Consider the following 23,738-nt stretch of genomic DNA (forward strand, 5'->3'; position numbering starts at 1 on the left):
AGGAGGGTTCTGGGAAGAGGGCTTGGAGAACCTCATGAGAACCATGATGGCCCAATCTACTGCATACTTTGTGTGTGTGTGTGTGTGCACGCGAACACATATGGGCTTGCATGCATGTGCCCCATCACAATATATATAAGGGCTGTGCAGAGAAGAACGAATTGTTGCTCCTATTGCTGCACAGTCCCCCCCACCAAACATGCATACATTTTAAGGTGTTCACCCAAGGCCTGTGTGTGTGTCCACATCTGCTCCAAATTATACCTATGATGTTCATTTTGGAAATACCAACAGCACACTTATTTTCTGTTTCCATGACCAGAAGAAGCTTTTTGCACTTTTGCCTTTCTTTTTTCTCTCTATTCCTTTCTTTCCTTCCATTGCTTTATATTAGTTTTTGTTAGTTTTTACCTTCTTTTTAAAACTTTTCATGAAATTTATATGAAAAAAAGAAGGAAACAAGATAGTTTGGAAGAGACTCCCTGATTCCCTGAAGTATAAGAATGTGGGGAGGTACAGCACAACCATTCTTGCAAGATTCTGTTACTATAGCCCAGTGTTTCTCAACCTTGGGAACTTTTAAGATGTGTGAACTTCAACTCCCAGAATTCCCCAGCCAGCATGGCTGGCTGGGGAATTCTGGGAGTTGAAGTCCACATATCTTAAAGTTCCCAAGGTTGAGAAACTACTATAGCCTGTATCCATCAAGTATCGTTCTAATCTCCCAGTGGAATTGGCTTCCTGATCTGATCTACCTTGTAGGGCTGACAATTGATTAAAATAGTTTTTTTAAGATGTAATACTTTAGGAAAGCTCCATAGTGATGCACAAGTGTACTGTGGCAAGTAATATTACTCTTCTCTGATCCAATATGCTAAGATGTAAAAAAATGGCAGTCAGTGAGGGATCAGGTTCAGACAGGTTCTGTTATGAGTACAGATGGTGAGCAGGAAGGGGCCCCTATCCAGGGGGGAAAATGCATGCGTAGTATAGCGGCTTTGAACTGTCCTTCAAAGGAACTCAGAGCAGACCTGCCTTGAGTTTTGGGGTTTATATGTCTGGGTTTCCCATGCTTCTTCAGTTTGGTAGGATTTTCTGTCTACTAGAGCAGTTAATAAACACTAGAGACAGTCTCCTCATCTCAGCATGGTCTTTTGCTTAAGTCAGGACAGGTTCTCCTTCATGTACATCAGGATGTAGCTATATCAGTACCCATATGAAACTAGCTGAACCAGTTGGGTGATATGCAGTAGTATTGGGGGTGGCTAGCTCACATAGGATTGTGATTCCCATAAACAGGTCTATCAGCTCTGACAGGAATTATACCAACAATTCTGAAGTCTTCCCTTGGGGGACAGTAATAGACAACTGGGAAAGTTAAGTGCTACATAAGTGAGTACTGAGGCTCTCACGTCTAAATTAATGGCTTTTCCCAACACCTATTATGTTCCCTGCCCATCCCTCCCACAGTCAGAGAGGAGGAGTATGCAGAGAAGGATGTCTGCACTTCAGTCTTTGGGGAACTCCAAAGAAAAAAAAATCAACAGAAATATGTGGTTACTGTAAGATGGGAGCAATTTTCTAAATTCAGCTTCTTCCTCTTTCTCTAGGTAAGAAGACTATTCTCTCTCTGTTTCCCACTAACTGCCATTAGAGCAAAGGAAGGAAAGAAACAAGGAAGGACCAAAGGGGAACTACAAATTAAAAAAAAAACAACCCATGGACAATTATTAATGCACACTTATTGGTCCAGAGTGAGAGACTGAAGCATGGTTTTGTTGTTGTTTTAGTGCTTTGCTTTGCTCACCTTGGTGTGATTCCCACTGCAGACTCAGCTGCACCCAGCCAAGCTGTTGATGAAAATGAGAGAGCTCAGACACCAAATAAGAATTATGGTTGTGACCTCTGGGAACACAGCCATCCAAAACAAACAACTCAGTCAGGTAATCCAGGCCATAGGGAGAGAATCAGGTCATCTCAGAGGCTTTCCAGTAGTAAATGCAAGGATTCTTAATGCTAGCACAGCTAAATGCATCAAGGTTTTTCCCCATTTCCTGATAGCTTAAAAACAAATGAGGGCAGGTTGTGAGGCCTAATGCATAAATGGAAAAGATTAAAACACAATATGAATAGAGTTTAGTGAATAGAGAATTTGATTGGGTGAGGGTTCATGTTCACTGTGGGCCCTTCAGAGCTTTGTATGGTCTTTACACTGAGATTGAAGCCGGAAACCCTTTGTCGCCAAAGTAGAAAATTTCCAGGAGGGAATAAGGATTTCACCTCTCTGTAGGTTGCTTTTTTTAATGACTGCTAAATTTGTAATTTGAACCCAACATATAAAAAGTTGAAAAAATATTAAGGAAGAAGGTGACTCCAAGCTAGCACAATTTTAAACACTTGTGTATTTCTTTACAAATTGCCAGTCATTTTTTCTTCTTGTTTTCAAAAGATCAGCAAAAGCATATTTCTCTTCAACTGCTGACAGATCTCCTCTGAGCTTAATAGAAGAAAGTGTTCTTAGAATCAATTTTAAAAAGCCAGTGACCCGTTTTCCATCAAAATCCATGTTTACTGCACATAATGTCATGAGTACTGATGGCGAGTAGGAGGGGGCCTCTATCCAGGGGGGAAAACGCATGTGTAGTACTGAGGAATTAAGCAGCCATTCAAAGAGACACAGATCAGGCCTGCCTTAGCCTTTGGGGTTTATATGTCTGGGTTTTTCCCACGCTTATTCAGTTTGTTAGGATTCTGTTTATGTAGCAGTAATAAACACTAGAGACCTACTCCTCGTCTCAGCGTGATTTCTGACTGTTAGGACACATAAACTCCTCACCCCGAATAGAGAGTTTTCTCTCTGATGCTAAACAGCCAGATTGGTACAGAGTATGTACTATGTATGTATGTACAGTGTGTATACATATACTGTATGTATGTATACATGCATATACTGTATAACTAAAATAATGATTAGATACAAGGTCTGAGTGAAACCTAAGATTACAGGAGGATAACTCTACAACATGCTTCAGGGTAGACCAGTTCGGGAAACAGACTCCTCAAGAAGACTAGAACTATAGTTTATTGAGATAGGTTAAAATAACAGAATCTTGTAAGCCTGGTTGTGCCTTGGAGCAAACGTGAGACTCTTCAGAATACTATCTTGTTTCCCAGGACTTAAGAAATATTTTAGCCCTCTTTGTTTATCTAACAGGGTAGTGGCAATGCGGAAGACCATGTTATTTCAAGGAGTTAAGGGACATATTTTGATTTTCTCCCTCACACAAAGAAGATTAGAGTTTATGTTGAGTTATGCTGATGTTTAATTGGCTTGTTTTTATTTCTGCTTGGCATGAGGAGGGGGGAGATAAAACCACAAGATTGTTTTTTGTAAGCACAAGCCCACTCCTCTAACAGCCCTCCAGAGAGTGTGAAGTAGGAGGGGAGAGATAAGAGAAAACCTCCAGATTGTTTGTTAAGCACTAGCTTATCTGTAAAACTTCCCAGGCTTTGGGATGATGTCATAGACAGGTGTTTTGGGGCCTTGGGAAGCTTCCTAGTCAAGGTCAGATCTCATAGCCTGCAACCATGGAAACATGGTCACGAGGTCTGAGGGCCAGACTTTGATAAAAACTCCTGGGCTCGCTTTTGGGGTTTAGGAGCTTCTGTACAGATCCAGTGCACTAGGTGCTGTACAATTTTGCCACCCTAAGGGCATCCCTGTTGCCTTGGTCAGGAGGCTCCTGGCAACATAAAAGGGATTGGGTATCAACTTGCTTAGGTATATTATGATTTCTTTCTTTCTGCTATGCTTTTTATGCTTTTGTTTAATCTGCCTAAACTGTGTTTCTGGTTTAAATTGTGTTTCTGTTTAACTCTGTTTGCTTAAGTTTATAATAAAGCTTAAAGTTTCTTTATCCACTGGCGTGCTTATTGTCTCTGGATCTAAAAGAACCAATTGTGTGAGCACCTGATCACTGCTTGGACACTTGGGAGAACAATTGGTTCTTGCCTATTTCCTTCAAGGTCATCTCCCTGACTCTCTACAGCAGCATTCAAGTGGGGCTGCCCTATCTAGCTCCATATCTGAAGTGGTATGGCTCAAAGAACTTGACTTCTGAGCATCCACATCTGCAATATGGTCATCCAGAGAAAGAAAAGCCATAGGGAAAACTGACTTTCCCATGTGCAATGGGGGACATGAAATATTCTGAAACACTCATTAAGGAAAAAGGAAAATCCTTAATATACTCTATGTATACTCTAGGTGGGTGGGTGTAATTAGAGAAAGTGAAAAATATAGTCACTATGATCCATTTCTTCAAAACACTTCCAGAAGGAGATCCTTTCCTAGTCATGATTTATATGCACTGATGTGAGCAAAATGAAGAGAAAATATTGAGATACAGAATCAGTCTATTGGACCATCTAACCATTGGTTCGTTGCCTGGAGCAGCTTTCCAGAATTCAGGCAGCTCTTTCTCCATCATTCTGTGGAGAGACAAGCAATTGAACTTGGGGCTTTTAGTATGCAAAACATTTACTCCCTGAGCTATGGCTCTTTCCCTCATAAATGTGCTGTACAAATGATTTGAAAAATTACAGCTTCATTACAGGATAAGCAAAAAACAAAAATAAATATCTAATCTGCATTGTAATGTACTTGTCTATTTTAGTTTTGCCCTTCCCAGGCAAAGATACCCTTGCAAAAAGAAAAAACATGTTCTTTTACTGCTGAGAAATACAGGAGTTATTTTCAATGAGTCCTACCTCATTTCATTAAATTATACTCAGTAACGTCCAGAGTTCTCCTGTCATCAGTCATCCCTCATCAGCTCTGTTTCTATACTGGAAGAGACTTGCAGGAAAGCCTAAATCTTCCCAAGTATTCTAGGAGAATACTTGGAACATGATGAATTTTCTGAAGACTGAGAGATTGAAAAAGATAATGCTGATTATGAACTGAGCAGATGGGATACTGACTCACCCTACCATCATGTTTCTGGAGAGGAAGGTTTTGTACAAGGGTCGTCTTTCATATTTCAAAATATACCATCCTTGATGTCATGAAGATTGCTGGGGAAGAAGAGGGGGGCCCTCTCCAGGGGGAAAAGTGCATGCGCAGTATTGAATCTCTTTGGCTCCCAATCAAAAAGACCAGAAGAGAACCGCCTTAGGTTTCTGGGGTTGTTCTAGTAGAGTTTGCTAGTGCCTTTCAGTTTAGCAGGATTCTGTCTAGTAGAGTAGAACAATAAACACTAGAGCTCAGTCTTCTGGTCTCAGCGTGGTTCTTCACTCTGTGTCCTGACACTTCCCTAATAAAGGGAAGATGGCATCAGAAGAACAATTCCTCAACAGTGGAACATCACTGCCTTAGGAGGTATGGACTCTCCTTCTCTGAAGGTGCTTAAAGGAAATTGGATGACCATCAGTTGGAGATGCTGTAGAAGTAGATACCTGCACTAGGCAAGGGAAAGGTTTAGATAATTGCCTAGCATACATAGCATGCACAGCAGTTACAAACCTAGCAGCTGCCTTTATATCACATGCTGCATTTGGTTAGTTCTAAACTGGGTTAATTTTTTGTGGCTTAGCATATGGGACAGACCCAGGCTACTTTATGAATTAAATATATTATGCAGATCCAGAAAATGGATAATTCCATTACCAGGTTAAGTGTACTGTGTAAGTAAGGGGCTCTCAAACTGGATCAGGACCACTCAGAGGGTCATAAAGTTTGGGGGGGGGGGTCACATTTTTTTAAAAAACTGCTCAGGGCTTTCTCCTTACTTTACCTGTACAAGCTGGTGCCACAAATTTTGGGACCTCCCTGTGCTAATATAGATTGAAATTTAATCATTCAAAGGAGTACATTAATTTCTTACCCAGCCCTAACCCCAATGAAATAATTAGTCTATTTGTGGATGTCACACAAGTTCATTCATTATTTTAGGGGTCACAGTACTGCAAAATTTGAAAACTGTTGATGTGAACACCAAGGCAGATCAACCTAAAGCTGCTCAATAAAAGCCATCCAAGAAGTATGTGTATGTATTTATTCATTTTGCAAAAGTACCCTTGCAGATAAAAATGTTGATTGCAACAAGTAGCAAAGGCAGTTGAAATGTTTGCCAGTACCAGATAGAAACAAACATCACAACAGAGGACAGTGATTACATGGTGTGCATGCCCAGCATACACAGTTCCAGAGAATTCTTGTTTGTTTGGCCTGACAAAGAATAACTCAAAGCCACTACAGCAGATGCCACAATCACAGCTGTAATTTTGCCAGCTTGCAGCTCAATTAGAAATGGCAACTATGCAGCCTATGTGTAGCCAGTCCCCAGACACAGTCAGACTGGATGCAAGTGAATCCATCATACGGTGGCTTAAATGTTTTCCCGAAATTTGTATGAAACCTTAATAACATCATCTTACACTTATTTGAATGTTGTGATGCTTTAACAATTGCACAGTAATTTTGCGGAATATACATGTTTGCCTTTTAGGTTAAATGTGTACAGAAGGGCAAAGTTTGAGAAATAAATGTGTTTAAAATGATGCATTTTCTGTGCATTTTTAACATTTCAGTTGGATGCAGAAATGGAAGTCTCTTTATTCTTAGTTGTGGTCAGAGGCATTGACATTGGCATTTTTTGTTTATGCACTGGTTCAGATTAGGGATTCACAGATCAGTATAAATTTCCATTTTATTATAAGAATTTACAGGACAGTTAATCATTTTTAAAAATATATTTTAAAAATATTTATTTCTATTTTCCTTGCAATTTCCCACTAACACATGGTGGAAGAACCTGGAGAAATTGACTGTTTATTGTGGGAGTGCGGGGAGACAGAACGCACATGGTATCATACAAAAGATGAATAATTTTTCTCAACATAAGCTTTCTTTTTTTTCCCCAAATATAACCACCCTTCCTTCCCATTCCTTTTCAAATGGATCTGACCAAGTAAATGGGATTTTGTGCACTATTTTGGCAAAATGAATGGTTGCAGTGTATTCAGTGCCAGGACAGGTCCCTTTTCAATGAAATTTGCAAATTCACTCCAGTAGAAATCCATGGTAAATTTTTTTTCTTTATCCCTAATTCAGGCAAATATTAAATGTTATAACTGGCTTTCCTTGTTTGGAAAGTGAAGGGGGAATTGTTCAATTGCACTCATGCTTAGAGCTGTCACATCTACAAAACCAAAGGATAACACCCTCACCCACCACTTTCAAGGAGTGTCCCAATAAAACCAGTTTTAAAAGTAGCTTCTAATCCCCCAAATCCATTTATAGTATGCCCTAGGGTTTTATTGGTGGAAAATAAGTATTATTAAGTGAAAAGTATTCTCTTGTTTTCTCTAGGCACATAGTGATTTTGTGCCAATTTCAAAAGCGGTTCTGGATCTGTGTGATTCTCTGATATTGGTGAGTTCAGTGACTGAGCTGATTAGAGTCTGTCTCAGCTGCAGAGCAAGCAACACTGCAACAGTGAAGTTCTGCAGAGTGGGTGGTCAATCTGTTTCCCCACTGGATGGAACACTTGTTCCAACCCTCCCCCAGCTCCTGAGTTTTATCCACTTTACCAGGTCCTTTAAAGGGAAAGCTGAATTATGGGAGTGAGAAAGAATCCTGTCGGTTTCTCCTTCTGTTGGTCAAAGGAGAAACAGGCATGCAAAACACCAGACTATTTAAATAGTTCTGTTTCTTTTTTTCCTTTTTCCCATTTGTGCAAGGTCCAGTAATGAGATTTTAGTCATTTCAGTAGAGTGTCAGTGTGAAACAGCTATTACAGTGAGTTCTATTTCCTGCAACCTAAAACCTATTTATTTATTTATTTATTTCAGCCTGTACGTTGATTAAGGTATTGGGAAAGCAGCTGGTTGCAAATTGATGGTATGACATCATTCTACTTTTAGAACTCCCAATGGGATTCTTAATACAGGAGGAATGAGGGCTTGATAATAAAGCAGCTTCACTCCATTACCAATACTCAGATTTTTTTCCTTTTCTTTTTCACAACCAATCAGACTACATGTGCTGAAAATATGAAGAAAAATGATGCTTGGGATTTACCAGTAATCCTCATTTAGTAACCGCCTCATTTAGCAACCATTTGCAGTTACAACAGTGATGAAAAAGTAACTTTGTGACCAATCCTCACATTTATGACCTTCACAGGTCTGTAAAATAAAGGAAAGCTGAAGTAAAATCATAAGCACAGTCACAGTTTCACTTAGCAACTGGTTTGCTTAACTGAGTTGCCGGTCCCAACTGTGGTTGCTAAACGAGGACTACCTGTATTTCATTTTCTTTGTAATGAAAGTGAAGGACATTTTTGTTGGGCCAGTAATAGCAGGCTGAATGACATATTTTGCAGGCTCCCATTGGTCACTCAGGAGAACAGGGATTAAATTGCTGGGTTCTCCACATGTTTTCAGCATTCCAACATCAGCAGGAGGGAAGTTATCAGCAGTGTGCTTCAGACTAGATGGGATGGGGGAGTTGAAAAGATGCCATGTCAAAAGGCCCTTAGTCTTATTCCAGATACAATCGCCTAGGGCTGAATTCAGTACACACTGATGGTAAAGTAACCCTCACTGAACTCAGTGGACTTCCTCTCTCAACAGACGTGTATAGTAGGCATGTGCAGCAGTCTATATTCCAAACCAAAAAGGTACTTCAGAGCCATGAGGGAATTGCTGCTGGTAACACCGGTCTGCGACAGAGGACAAACATGGGATCCCAGGGGATGGGGGACATTTGGTTTAAGGAGGTGCAGGCAGGTGCTTCTTGCATACCCTTGCAGGCTTTGAAGTACCCTGAGCCTTTGAATGTAATGCCCTGCACAATCTTAATATATGTATATGATTGCACCATGAATCCTCCATACAGTGTTTCTCAACCTCAGCAACTTGTGAATGGGTGGACTCCAACTCCCAGGATTCCCCAGCCAGCATGTGGGCTGGGGAATTCTGGGAGTTGGAGTCCACTCATCTAAAAGTTGCTAAGGTTGAGAAACACTGTCTCAGTAGCTCTGATGAATATGCATTGTATAGCATGCAAGGACAACCAGTGAGAATTTACTATCAAATTAGTTGTTTTAATACTGCTCTTCAACTGCTTTCTAAAATGTATTCTAAGTTGTTGTCCATTTCTCTCATGCACATACTGTATATTTAACTGAGAGCTTATCTGTGTACTGTGCCTGAAGAGCCCTAAAAATGTTCATGGAAGGGGAGTGTATGGAAGTATTGAATAAATATGTGGTCTAGTAATGAACCTCCAAAAGTAAAATGAAAAATCCATAAAGGATCCTTATAGGGAACATTCACACTCAGGAGAGGAAGTTTAGGGGATAAAATAGGGAAAATACACCATGCTTAAATAGGAGAGTGGCTAGGAGAAAGCCAGAAAGGTGAATGGCTGTGAGGATGCTTTTAAATCCTCTGTTCCCTGTGAGCAAGGACGATAAGATTAAAGGCAATTACGCAAAAGATCTGGGTCAAGCAAAGCAAGGCAGGAGAGTCCCATGAGGAATTATGTGACCTGGTTTCATATTCAGCTGCACACTGACTGCTGGATACTTTTCTTGAAAGGTAAGAAAGAGGCTTAAAGTGAATCTCATCCAAGAAACTTATTTTGACAGCTGAACATACATTTCTTAGAATACATTTTTCTGGGAAAATATTTTGAGGTGTGTTTTTTTCACTGCCCTCTAGAAAAAGGCCACTTTGTAGAATCTTTCTTACCGTATTCTTCAAATTTTGTGTGGCTGCTATTTCTCTCTCTCTCTCTCTTTCAAACACACAGAGACACACAAAAGCTTCAGCATGAGGCTGATTTCCAGACATTATGAAGAAAGTAAAATGACGGCTGGGATGCCAAGCGGTTTTCATTACAGCCACTTGCAATGAAATAGAGTATCTGCCACTATACAAGAAATTGGAGGACTTCTCTTTTCCTTCTCTCCTTGGAGGAGAAATTTGGAGATTTGGTGACATTATCTCTACAATTTCATCATACAGTTTTTCAGAGGACAATTGTATAGGGCCTTTTGTAACATTAACTAATGATTGATAACACTCACAAATTGCATTATATTCTGCCCTGGAATAATCACCTGCCTATAAATAAAATGGTGACAACTAGCTGACCTTGGCTGATCCTTGATTAATCTAAAAAAAAAAGCTAAGCAGAGTCAGATGTGGTTCAGACTTGTATGGGATAACACAAGGAAACATGAGGGCTATAAGCTAGACTGGAAAATCAAAACCACACTTCAGAGTAAGGAGTAGTAACCTGCTTCATGTGTTGCCAAGAAAAATGACATTGTTGTGTCCATGGAAACACTAGTTGCTGAGCTCAATTCAACTTTATAGATAACTAGAGCAAGAATAGTGTTTCTCAACCTTGGCAACTTTCAGATGTGTTGACTTCGACTTCAAAGCTGGCTGGGGAATTCTGGGAGTTGAAGTCCAGACATCTGAAAGTTGCTAAGGGTGAGAAACACTGAGCAAGAATGTGACATTGCTGGAAAGGAATGTTCCTTTTTAAGCTTACAGTTTGTTTAAACTTTAGATAAAAATGATTAAAGTACAAATCAGTAGAGCAGCAGAACAAGAATACATCTAAAATTATTAAAGATTATGATGATGACAATGTCCATGACAAATAATATAGCCTCAAATGTATCAAATCAGTTAAAATAGAAAAGAGGTCTTAGCTATCTTTTTAACAAAAACAGAAAAGTATGCTATATAGTGTACCTGTCATTCCCATTGGTGAAAAAATTGAGCATTCACTCATGGGATAGTGATAGCCTCCTATATTCTGAAATTGTGCACTTGGGAGCTATCAGTGCAAACCCTGGCTTCTCCCCAGTGTACTCCGTGTACACAGGTCAAATCTTTGCAAAGAGCTATGGTATTTGCAGTGATGGTTTACAGTCCAGTCCCAAACTGATTACAATTTCATTAGTCAAACTCATCTCTCATAATTCAAATAACTTCATGAAATCAAATAGCTTTGAGAGATCATCTTCCTTAAAAGCTCCTGGCAGATTTCATAAGTCTGGTATTCTTGTGTCATATTTACATTTGTTCACTCAACACGAACCAAAATGAATTTTGATATTTTTTTGAGCCAAGATTCAAGAAACACTACCAGAAAGTGTGAAATACTTTGGATAACGAAGACTAAATCTGTACATTCATAAGGAATTCAGCACCTTCTATCATAATTCTGTATCTTTCAGCACTGTTGGCAAGAATGCATGGGAAAGTTCTTTCATTCATGTACTCAGCATAAATAACTGATTTGCTAAGTATCAGAAATAATATTTGTTGAGGAATATGAGGTTCAGGAAACCTATTAACATTGTAAAAACGAGGTTGTTTTCTGTGAATATATCAAAAAATACACTTCTTGCTTATTGTGTTCTTACCTCCTTACATAAAAATCCCTTTAAGTTTTAAATTTAAAAATATGCTATGAAGCAAATGATTTATAAACAATCACTTAGATGTTTACTCATTCCACTTTAAAGAAGGAAGGGAAAAAGAATTCTACTCAGATCAAGCAAAGGATATTTCAAGGTTAACATTCTTAGCAGATGGCAGAATTTGATCCTAATCACTTGTCATGGTGATTGGGGTTCTTCTTAATTTTACCATTGTTTCTGAACTCTCTCTTTGAAACACAAATGATTGGCTTTCTTTTGTCCTTGCATCTCTGTCCACAAAATAATCCAAGCAGAAACTCAGTACTTCCCTTTCCATTTCACCCTGCTTTCTTAAACTTTTGTAATATTTATCTATATTGATCTGTCATAATTTCAAAGTGATGTTATTATCCAATAGCTAAATGGAGTGCTCTGCTGTTTCATCAAATCCACACTTAGCTGAGATCATGGAACTTGATCCATTATCTTATTAGCCTTCAGAAGTAATCCCCTGGGTGAGATTCACTGCCTCCTTCTATGACTGGCAAAGGAAGAAAACTGTGTGTAGACACAGCCACAAATGAAAGTAGGAACAAAAGACATTTTCTCCCAGATATTTAAACTATAGAAATATATACTACTGTAAATGGCTGTGTTTGGGAGGGGAAGGCACAAAACGTGCAGATTCACAGGAATACTGATGTGAATTTTCTTCTATAAAATACATATGTAAATTTAGGCATGGATTTTTTTATTGCTCACTTTGATGGGAAGAATTCTACTCTAACAGATGGATGTCCACATCTTACATAAAATCTGTGTGTGTGTGTTGATAATTTGGGGGGCTGGAGGGTGAGGATGCATAATCTCAAGGTCATTCCAGGAAATGCTGCAAAGGAAGAACAGCTTCCTCAAACAGTCCCCACCCCCACTCCTAGTCTTTCTGATTTCTACCATGCCTAAATAATAAGTTCTCATTTGAGGATAGAGGACATTCTTGTGAAAAATTAAGAAAACCCCCAATGTTCCAACCACTTCATTTTCAAAAGTAAGTCAGATATGTCTTGGGTGAAGGGTATATGCTAGCCAGATTTTGGTCTTCCTACCATTCAGAATATTATGAATTTGCTGGGAATGAAAAAATCCAGAAACATTTCCATTGTGATGACTTGCAATTTTATATATATATATCTATTTATATTCATTCATTCCTCAAAACCACTTCTTAGGCCATAGTTATTGGCCTAATCTTTTATCTCATATTCTAAATTGAAACAAAGCCTAAGGACCTCTAAGTGATTATTCTGGCTTCATTCCCAATTACCATGGTCTTCCCTGTTTATATGTGCTATTATCTCTTTTACTCCCTCAATCTAAATAAAATAGATGAGCCTTTGGCACATAAGCTTTTTAAAACTTTCATTGCTTTGTAAAACATCATGCCAATTGATATTTCTGTATTTATTATTAAAAATATTTGTCTTTGTGATGAAAGGGGAGAAAACCAAATGTCCATTTGAGGCTATAATAGCACAGGAGAAAGGAGAGTACATGATCACATTGCAGAGTGTTTTGTCTCCAGATGAAACAGTGATTTACATCCTTTATAACTATAAACTTTAAATCTCTGGCCAGCTGACAATCCATGTTTATTCCCTGGATCTTTGATTAGAATTTAATTAAAAGCAAGAAGATGTATGAAATCTCTGGATTTTACCACTTTATCCCATGAGAGCTGTAAGAGCAAGCAAATGAGAAAGTATGATTTTGTCCTGTTATTTTATTGTTTATCAAGTGAGCTCAAATAGGCATGATAAGCTTAAGTATGGAAGAGAAAATGGGGACGTGCCCCCTGGCCCTGTTCACAGTGTTTCACCAGCCTTGCTTTGATGGGTCTTCAGCCATACTTCCAGGGGGCCATGCCTTGTGAAAGGATATTAAATGCAAATACATGCAGGTGCATCTTTAATTAAAATAATGAAGACATAGCAATGCCAGACATTTAGCAAATGGTTAAACTCTAATTTCAATTGAAAACCAGATCAGATTTTTAATGTATGTCTTCTTTGTGAATTTGCTGTTCACTGAATATAACTAATAAAAGATCAGGTTGAGGGAGGGAGGGAGGGAGTTATCTATGTAGTTCTAAAGGTGTCATAGGCCAAGAATTAAGAATGGTAAACAAGCTGTCCCACAAATACAACTTTAAATGGATTCCAAACTTATTTGAAGTTTGGTGTAGACCATTTGCGGCTAGGACAGCTGGATCTCCAGCCCAAGTTGAACTGTTGTTGAATCCTCATCCATTATTCAACCATCAGGTATCTGATCATTGTGAGGAATAATTCATTTTAATTATCATTAATTCCAAGGAATTAATTGATAAATTGACTATTGCTGTTCAGTGTGCAGTTGAAGCAGAACAAGAATGTGGTTAGCTGATCTTCAGAGAGATGCGTTAAAACAATTTACCTGGTATTTAATCATTATAAAGTGGTTATGGAGCCTGCCTGTTGACTTTTTAACTCCAGTCAAGCTCCAGAACAGCTTCTATAATGTTCTATACATTTTCCCAACAGAATGACCTCCAGGTGGGCTGGAAATTATAGGAGTTGAAGTCCCACACACCCAGAGGGCTCCAGGTTCGAGTAAGCCAATATACTGCATAGTATATTCAGTTTGGATGTCTGAGTTTTAGATTTAAAAATTCAGCTAATTGCCCAGCCTTCATTTATCACCATTTCTTAGATCAACTTTACTGACAAGGCAGGTATAACATGGGATAGCTCCATCACACAGGTTGGAACTGACAAATTGGAACCCAAGGAACTCAACTTTGCCTTTAATACAGTGAAGCCATGGAGGCTGAGAAGTTGTATTGCACTTCCCTTCCCCAATCCCTCTTCTCATCCTATTCTGCTTGAAACTTATGGAGCAAAATTAAAGTTCCATTTCCTAAAGCAGGTGGGAAGGGATGGCAGGAGGTATAGTGACACATAGTTTCCTATCACCTTGTTAACAATTAAAGATGGAACTTTAAAGATTTCTCCATGTCACAAAATCCCAGGATAGGGTCTGAAGGCACATGATGCAGCAGCCATAGTGAAACTAAGTAACTAAGTATGAAACTCTGTATATGTGTGTGTGTGGGTGTGTGTATACAATTTATTGATTTATTTATTGGATTTATATGGCCACCCATCTCACTGAATGTGACTATAGGCAATGTACAATCAACAATTAAAACAATGTCACGCTGTTAAAAACTTAAAAAATAAATAAAAGCAAGATTGAGGGAGAAGAACATCTATCTAACTCAATATAACCATCAAACGGGCTACCTTAAGTCCTTTCAAGGAAACTGGCCATTTTTTGTTTAAAAAAAAATGCTTTAAAAGGACAATTTTCTGTTACATTACATTGTTGGTCACCATCACAGCAGTAAAAAGATGACATCATATAAACTTTCTTCTAAAGCAAAATCTAGATTTAATTAAATTCACAAAAGTCGAGTCAACGAAGCCAAACAATGTGCATCTGCAGACTTTTCATGCTAGCAAGACTCATTTTGGCTCTTGTAATCTGCAGCCTTGTCCCTGTCGTCTTCAAAATGTCAGCACATCCAGCGAAGCAGAAGCAAAAGTGACTAACGCTAGCTGGTACTTGAAAAAAAGTGTGTAAAGCTCTGCCCTCTGTTTAGTGCTGACACAAGGGCAGACACGTCCACCAACTCCCCTCCCCCCTCCCATGGGGCTCAATAGGCAATCCTGAGCAGATTTGGGCCCTTCTTCTACTTTTAAATTGTGTCTTGCCTTTAATGAAAAAGGAGAGAAGCAGTGATACAATTCCATACGTTTTACTCCCTATGAATCCCTCAGTAATGATAACAGGAAGAAGGGGTCACCAGGAAGACCCCTCCTCAGCTGATGAATGCTGCTTATATTATTTACTATTCAGTACTTTGAAATGATAAAAGGGAGGGGGTACCAACTCCCACCCTCACCAGAGGAAGAAATGTCATCCCTGCTCCCCACAAAAACACACATTCTGAAGTCACTCAGGTCTTATCTGCTTCATCAACTTTCTCCAGCCATGGGAGCAGATGAACTGAGATACTGCCTTAGAAGAACTTAGCTACCTTTCATTCAAAGCCTTTCCCCCAAGTTGCAATTTTATATGAAATTGCGTGTGAGTGGCTGGCTTACCAAATTACAGTCAGAAACAAGCTAAGCCAAAAAACTTACTTTGAGTTGCAAAATCTCCTGCCTCCGTTAAACCGTCTTCAGATCCCAGTGATGAGTTGTCGGAGCTTGCTTCACCTTTGCTCTGCAAAAGCAAGGGGTCGTCTGGTTCCACCCCCACTCTGAAAACTATAGACTCCTCTGCACTCCCTGCGTGTCCAACCGTCCCTCCGTCCCACTTCCTCGCAGTTCACTTTCTTCTCTTTGAATGTTCTCACCACAACTGTGCTACTCAAGGCAGGGAAACTGATCCTTTCTTTGAATAGGGATAAAGCAGGCTGTGAATGAGCAAGTGTGGTGTGTGTGAGAGGGAGGGAGGGAGGGAGGAAGGAAAGAAAGGGAGGGGAAAGCACAATTCATGAGAAGCTCATTAAAAGCGGGTCACTCAAGGGTTAGACTCTCCCACCACAATCTGACAAAAAAACAGGAAGAGAGAAATGGCAAAAACTTTCCTAGTCAGGATATCATCCTTTTTTGGTTTGGTTTGGTTTTCACAGAGTTTAAGGCAGGGAAATGTAAGAGTTAACACCTCGGTGTTTAAAAACTTCAGAGGCTGTAAGCAGCATCCAATCAGTTTCTAAGCTTTTCTCCACCAGGGAATCTCAGCCCCATGCCCAGGAGATGAGGCAGGGAGTGGGGAGCCTACACCATCTTCTTTAAACAGCTAGTTAAGATTTTTTTTTTGGTCATATTGTGCCTAAGCAAGCGGTCAACCCACGTGACCACTGTAACAGTGATTGGGGAATCCATTCACAAAAAGATCGCAGTAGTGGACTCTATAGTTGGACAATTGGTTTTAACAAGAGGCTGACAAGTGTATAGTACTAACAAACTAGGGGAGAGATGGGGTCCCCCAAAGTCAGCTGAAAACTCAAATTGTTCCTCCTCACCCTGGAGTTAACAAAACAGTCAGTTTAACCTACTGCTCAGAAAAAATTATCTTTGATGAAATAGCATTTCAAAGTCAAGACAATTTTGGAAAGATTGCCATTGTGGAATGTGGTATTCTTGCACCGCTTTCATTCCAAGGACCATGAAGGATGTGCATGAGTGTCCTCTCTTTCTTTCTACAATCATCTCCCCAGCAGTTTACAGCTTCCCAAGCTTCCATTAAATCCCAAAGGGAGACCCCAGGAGGAAACTGCTCCCATAGTTCCCCCCTACCCCAGATTGGGGAGTGTGGGAAATCAGACCGTTTCAGAGTAATGGTAATAAATGCATATAATCAAAACCAGTAGCACTTCTGGCACCTCCAGAATGAAGAAACTTGAAAACAGAAGATTGAAAGAAATCACTGGGCACTTTGAGAAAAAATAGAACAACAGAAGAACAGAGAAAAGCAAAGGAAGAGAAAATGGTGGTTACTCTGAAGACAAATTTTGGCACAGTCCTAGTCATTTCTGCATTGTTTGCTAAAAAGAGGCAAAGACAAATGCCTTTTATGTTCTTTCTGTATTACCCTTCCCCTTGGTTTCCACATCTGCTATCTACCAGAGTGTAGAATTTATATTTGCTTGTAGGGTTAACATCCTTGACCTGTGACATAATTTTTTTACATTTACTGAAGAAGAGCTTTAATAAATAGACACCTCTTGGAGGGGGATGGTAGAGAAAGTAACATAGAGGGTAGAACCAGGACACAGATATCTGCTGTCTCTGCATGTTTTCAGCAACACTTGTTCCATTCTCTCTCCCTAGATTAAGCCAAGCTTCTTTCTTTTTTAAAACCATTTATACCAGAAGTCCCATCTAATGTGACTCTCCATAGGCACAATGTGCCTTATATTGCCTCTTCCTACTGGTCATACTGACTGAAAATTAGGGAAGCTGAACATGTCTGGAGGACACTACATAGAGAAGAATGGATTGCAATCTTTTGCAAAGTATTTAAAAGCAAGATATTTATTTCAGTGGGAAATCACACTCCCAGGCCTTCTTATATTCATTCACCTAATCATATTTCTTTCCACGATTGTGCACTTACAGCACTCATGAGTTGGCTATAGCAAGGTTGCATGGTTTGCAACAGTCCGTCTCTAATAAAGAACAAAGCAGATGTTTCAGTTTGCCTCCCCCTACAGTCATAGGTATATGGTCCAGCAAATTAGCCCCATTTCACCTTGTTGACTCTTAGCCTACTAACCTAGATGCAAAGATGATATAGAGTTTTCCAAATGACCTATGCTTTCCTTGCTCTATCAAGCAGCTGTTCTTTCACACTAATGCCCATGTCACCTAAAATGTTTCTTAGTTCCTTTTTAGCAGATACTGGTCTAGTATATATTTGTTGCAATAAGAAAGCTTTTGCAGAATCTCAAATGTCTCCACTCCATGATGTTGTTACATAGAAGATGTCTAGCATCCTTTCAATTATAGTTTCTCTCATCTTGATTGGCTACAGTCTGAAGGTCTGAAGGGGCTATTCCAGCAAATATATATAATTTATTTGTTTTAGCGGACTTCAAAACATGCCTATGATATTTTGGCAGCTATTATTCAACAATGGATCAATGTTTCTCCCCTGAATAGATCGTTCCACACTCAGCATGTGGCACTGCACTAACAGGGGACCAAGGCATAGCTTCTCATGGTTGTTAGACGTGCCTAGCTTTGGGATAATGCTTTTTGGAGCATTGATCTTCTTTCTTAATGTCCCTGTTTTAAATGACAGCATACAATCCAAGGTCGCTCCACTAGGTTTTTATTGTGATTCAACCATGTCCCTTGTCGGTTTCATTTATATCTTGATTGTGCAGTGGAAGAGACTGACTGACCTTAATCTTACATGAATTGATCTAAGTTGGTAGGAAGCATAACATGTGGTCATGGTTGGGTTTTTTTTTTTAATTCAGCAGTACATTTCTCTGTAATCTTGCTACCACTAGATCAACATATATGAAGCTTCTTTTGTCTGAGCAGGTGGACTGATCATTCATACCAATGTTAAAGATGGGCAGCACCAGTATACTTCCTTATAGTAAGTATTCAGCTGTATTTGCCTCTAAGCTGAACCCAATCATAATTTTGAGTCTCTTGATGGTTTATATTATTTTGAAATCTGTTAGAGATATTATACCTTCCAAAACAATATGTGTAGTTAATAATATCATATGCTGTTGAGAATTCAACAAACACTGTGCCTTGATTTCATTTCTCCCCAAATCAGATTCAGTATTCAAGATGGAGGTTGAATATTTGACCCATATGTGATTTTTGGAGGGTCAAAATTCAGCTCAATCCATTATGAGTCATTTATACAATATGGTTAAAAGTCACTTCAGAATTTCAAATCAGTTTGTATGGGCAACATAGGATGGAGGTGGGCCAACAGTTCTTTGAATCTTAGGATTTTTGTTCAAATATCAGCAATGCTCCATCTCTTATCTCCATGTCTTAGAGGTCTGACCATCTTTATACATTGGTTGAATAGTTCCAAAAGCCATTTCCTGATGCCCTGTTTTAGTTGTTCGCTTCAAGTGTTCACTGAAACAGCTTTGCTAGATCTTATTTGCTCAATGGCATTTTCTAGCTCCACAATTATAAGAGGGTCTTTAAAGTACTCACACTCTTCATATCCATGTAATTCCATTTTCTTTTTCTGTAATTTGTTTGGAGAACTGCCGTTTAGGATCAACTGCTGCATTTACTTGGATAACTGCTATGTTGTAATGCTATGCCAGCTTTCTTGGTCATTGGTCAAGTTTCTGATCATGCTTCAAGCTTTCTTGATGTTATGGGTCACATCTATTCTCAATCAATACCTACCATGGCCTACACTGTTCTTTAACAAGCTCTTCTCCTGCAGGGATGCATCCTTTGCAAAGAGAACACTTTGTACTTATGTGCATAGTTAAATGTAACTAGATATGCAAATAAGAAAAGAACAAGAACAGACTAAAAAGAACAGAAAATATATTAAATGGAGATTTACAAACATTTTAAATTAACTCAAGTTTTTCAAAAATACATAAATATAGAGCATGTTGGAATATCTTATTTTATAGAGAACCACAGAGACGACCTTGGAGAAACTATGTGATGACAGTTAGAAAAATATGATTTAAGTCCAGGACAGGAAGAAAGCATTAGAAAGAAACTCAAACTTTTGGGTGTAAGAGGGAGAGAGGAGAAACCCTGCCAGGCTTTCAAGATTCTGTTACTATAGTTTATATCAATAAAGTTCCAGTCCTTCTTGTATAGTCTGTTTCCTGACCTGGCCTACCGCCAAAGTGCTAACATATATCAATATGAAATTTTATGTCAGTACTAAAATGAGTTAATATTGAAAGTGGGTTCTTGTGCAATAATAAACTACAGCCAGTATAGCTCACATTATAAATTATAAACTGAAATTAAGAAATTGCAATAATTTCTGCTTAATCTAAGAATTTAGATTTGACAAATTTAGCAAATGATAATAAAACTACCATCTTATCTTAAAGAGAAGCCAAACTTTGGATGTGGTATGAACCCGTTTACAAGATTATAATCCAAAAAACAGTTTCCACATTACATTACATTCTGTATCAGATATGCTTTTTTGATATAAACTTAATTTTGACTTGAAAGCATATTCCTGTAACTTACTTTGCCATTCTTCTTCATAAGGATTGTTTGTAATATCCAGTGAGAACATACAGAATTCTAGCAGCTGTTACCATGTACAAAACCAGTTAAGTGTACTTTATGGGAATATAAGATTTTGTAATATTTAATTAAAAAATAGCAGGCTGGAAGGAAAAATCCACCTTTAAAATTTGTTTCATTCTGTTATAAATTATTTTTCAGAATTGCTGGGCTTTGCAACATTGCCACCAAATATAAAAAAATGAAACAAAAAGCATCCAACTGATTATTGCACTTCCAAAAACCATTTAGAGAATGAATTGCCTATTTTGGCAGTAACATTGGAGTAATTTCCCATCAGTAGAATATCTTAGATCAATTTTCTCAGTAAGTAATATTAACTGAAAATTTGATATTTTCCTTCCGTTGATATGCTCATTGTTTCATACTGATCGTTTAAAGTCTGCATCCATTCAATCACACTGTCTTTGACTTGTTTCCTTTCCGAATTATACTTCACCAAGCAATTTATAGATAAGCCCCAACCAATTACTTAACTTTTGTATAAGAAGTTTCTCAAATTCAGTCAGATTTTTAAGTATTCCACCTGGCTTTTGTAATTTCTTTTGAACTGTATTATTATCCGTAGATACTGAACCCAGCAAAGTGATTCTGGCCTTTCAGAAGAGAGAGCCTTGAAGGATTTCATCCTTGTCTTATTAATAATTAAGTCTTGAGATCTATACAAATTATCATCCCTCCACCGATCAAATTTCTCCTTCATGAAAATAAATATTTAACATCAAGGCAAGAGGCAATAGATCTGGACTAATCCTTTTTCTATGTTTATCACATATTTTATAGAATGAAGCCTTATAGATTTGTGTTTTTTTTAAATTTGTAACAGATATTTGTGTAACCCCTCTGGAAGTCCTATTCCTTCTATAGAAGCAATCTAGCCATAAGGTGTTATAACCTATCTGTTATCCAAGTTTAAAACTACTATGGTAATGCAACTTAAAATGTGGTGCTGCCAGCCCACCTCATTATTTTGAATCTTGTAAAATTTTGAACTGTCCCTTGGGTCTTTTATAGACTGTATAAATAAGTTGTCTTTTTTCCTAAAAAGTCTGACAGTTTATTGCTGTCTGGTTCTGCAGATTAGTTCAGCTTCAGGTTTTTATATTCCTTCATTTGTTTCCTTTTCACTAATTAGTTTCCTGAGAATTTCCTTTTGTTTTCAGTGAATTTTGTTTGCTGAATTCTATCTAAACATTCTTCAATCTGTTCTATATTTAGTGTCTGTATACAATATAATCTGAAATATTATTTAACAAATTAATTTGCTGCCTCTTCCATTGTTGAAACATATCTGTTGCCATCTGAAATATAAGTAATATTGGTTTCCTCTTATCCCTTTCATCATTGATAAGCTACCAATTTATCTGGTTTATTGCCTTTCTCAACAACTTTTCATTTAGCAAAAATCCTCTTCTTATAAGTGTCATTTACTTCCAGTAAAACCCACTGTTTATCAATCGTTTTCCTCTTTTGTTCTAAATCCCAAAGCGGATGCTACTTATGTCTTCATTCTAGTTGCTTCAGTGGTTCATCAATATGGCTCTCTTCTGTTTGATGCTAAAGAAGGAACAGTCCTTTCATAAACACTTTACTGGAATCCCATACTGAAAATAGAGAAGCACCAGGAGTTGGTTTGGTTTGGAAGAACTTCTTAAGTACATTGGACACTTCAATTTAATATTCTTTTGTGGCAATAATAGTTCCATTTCTGTTTTTTGGTCTGAAAATTCTTCTGAATAATTTTAGGGTTATTGGATTATAATGTGTATAGGTTGCAGAGGTATAACTTCCACATCTATAAGGTTGGTTAGCAGTGAGCTGGAAATCCTGCACATGTCAATTATTGAATAAGTTTGGCAAGCAGAAGAAAAATAAATATATTCCTTTTCTAAAGGTGTTTTCCAGATTAGATTTTATATTTGCTATTTTTGTGTCAGGATCAGCCATAAAACCCTTTCAATTAGCTTTTTCTGAATTTGAACTAACATCAAAAAGGTATTATCTTTGGTGTAATTACTGAGTAAACCTGAACAATGTTGGGAGTGTAGTGTTGATTAGAAGATCATTTAACTGATTAGTGATGCAACTATCAAATCCAGATTATAGCCTCATTTAGAAATTCTGCTAAAGGAGTTTAGTATTATATATAAAGTTCAAGTGGTTTACTTTGTCCAGATTTCCATGATGCCCATTTTTAGAATTATATCCCCATTTATCTCTATGGCTATTTAAAAAATCAACTACAATTTGGAGCTTTCACAAGTCACCAGCTCCACATAATCAACAATTGTATTCAGTAACTTCCAAGCAAAATGATCAGATATCATGTTAGAATAACCTTGAGGAACAGAAGGAAGAACAACAATCAAGACAACAGTCAGATAAAAGAAATCTGAGTCCAAAGCAGAAATATAATTTGAGAAAACATCTCAGACTTGAACCTTCCTAGTCCTCTTGTAGATAAAGGCAGGGAGGGGAGAAGGTGCTTTAGACTTGCAAGATTCTATTACTGTACTATAATGACAGTGGTATTTGCAGTCATAAATTTGATTTCCTAGTCTGGTCTACTTCAAAGAGTTGGCAAGATCTCCCCTATTTTATATTTAAGATAATTATCAACTGCCATTAATGTTGTCTCAGGATACAGATCCAGTGTCAAAAAAAAAAAAAAGGACACTGCCATATTTTTATGTGGTCTTTTTGTCACAAATGTCATAGCTGGAATTATTCAGTCAATTATTAAATGTCCTCAGTTTCTTTGCATTCTTTCACGAGTAAGTCCGTTTGGCTGGAGAACTCTTCAGCGTGACCTGATAGAACTGTCCCTGAAGGTCTCAAGGAGAGTTCCAGAGGTGGTTCACTCATATCTTGTTTCTAATCCCCAGGCAACTTTAAAGCTTGTCATTTGAAGAAATTTGTGAAATGATACTAGCAGAATTAATAGCGGTAAAAGAAGCTGTTTCCTTTTGTTCTCCTTATTTCATGCCTTTAATTTCTTATCCTTTTCTTATTCCTTTTCTTTGCTCTGCAGAATGAGAATAGCATGAGGGCCATTTATGTATGTATGTACATAAAAAAAAAAAGATTCACTTCATTTGTTCCCTCTTTGTGCATATTTTTAAATAGCACTTTCAAATTAGTAGGCCAAGTGACCAGAAGTGGGAGAGCAAGTTTTGTCTTCTGCAACTAACAGTAGCTTTACCAGCAAAAGAAAATTTATTTGGTAACAGTTTCCCAACTCTGAATTTAATCCAAAGTATCTATTATTAAAACTTCCACCACTGCCAAATTTTCAAAGAATTCTAATACTCAGCTCTTCCACATCAGGGAATACTCGATACTGAGTCATTTAACATCTACACTTGAGGCAACAAAAAATTCTAGCACAAACCTCAGATAA

At 38.0% G+C, this 23,738-nt stretch overlaps 1 protein-coding gene across 2 annotated transcripts in view; it reads right to left on the reverse strand.

Moving 5' to 3' along the window:
- The window catches only part of PTN (pleiotrophin), a 104,254-nt gene extending 88,268 nt beyond the window's left edge, over nt 1-15,986 (reverse strand). The window contains exon 1 of one of the 2 annotated variants that reach the window (XM_063308577.1): nt 15,695-15,980. The gene's annotated coding sequence lies outside the window, so the exon portion shown is untranslated. Of the gene's footprint in view, nt 1-15,694 lie in introns of both variants that reach the window. The other variant, XM_063308576.1, reaches the window with a different exon arrangement.
- Nucleotides 15,987-23,738: the final 7,752 nt, after the last annotated feature.

This window comes from Candoia aspera, chromosome 7 (assembly GCF_035149785.1).
Source record: "Candoia aspera isolate rCanAsp1 chromosome 7, rCanAsp1.hap2, whole genome shotgun sequence".
NCBI classification, from domain to species: domain Eukaryota; kingdom Metazoa; phylum Chordata; class Lepidosauria; order Squamata; family Boidae; genus Candoia; species Candoia aspera.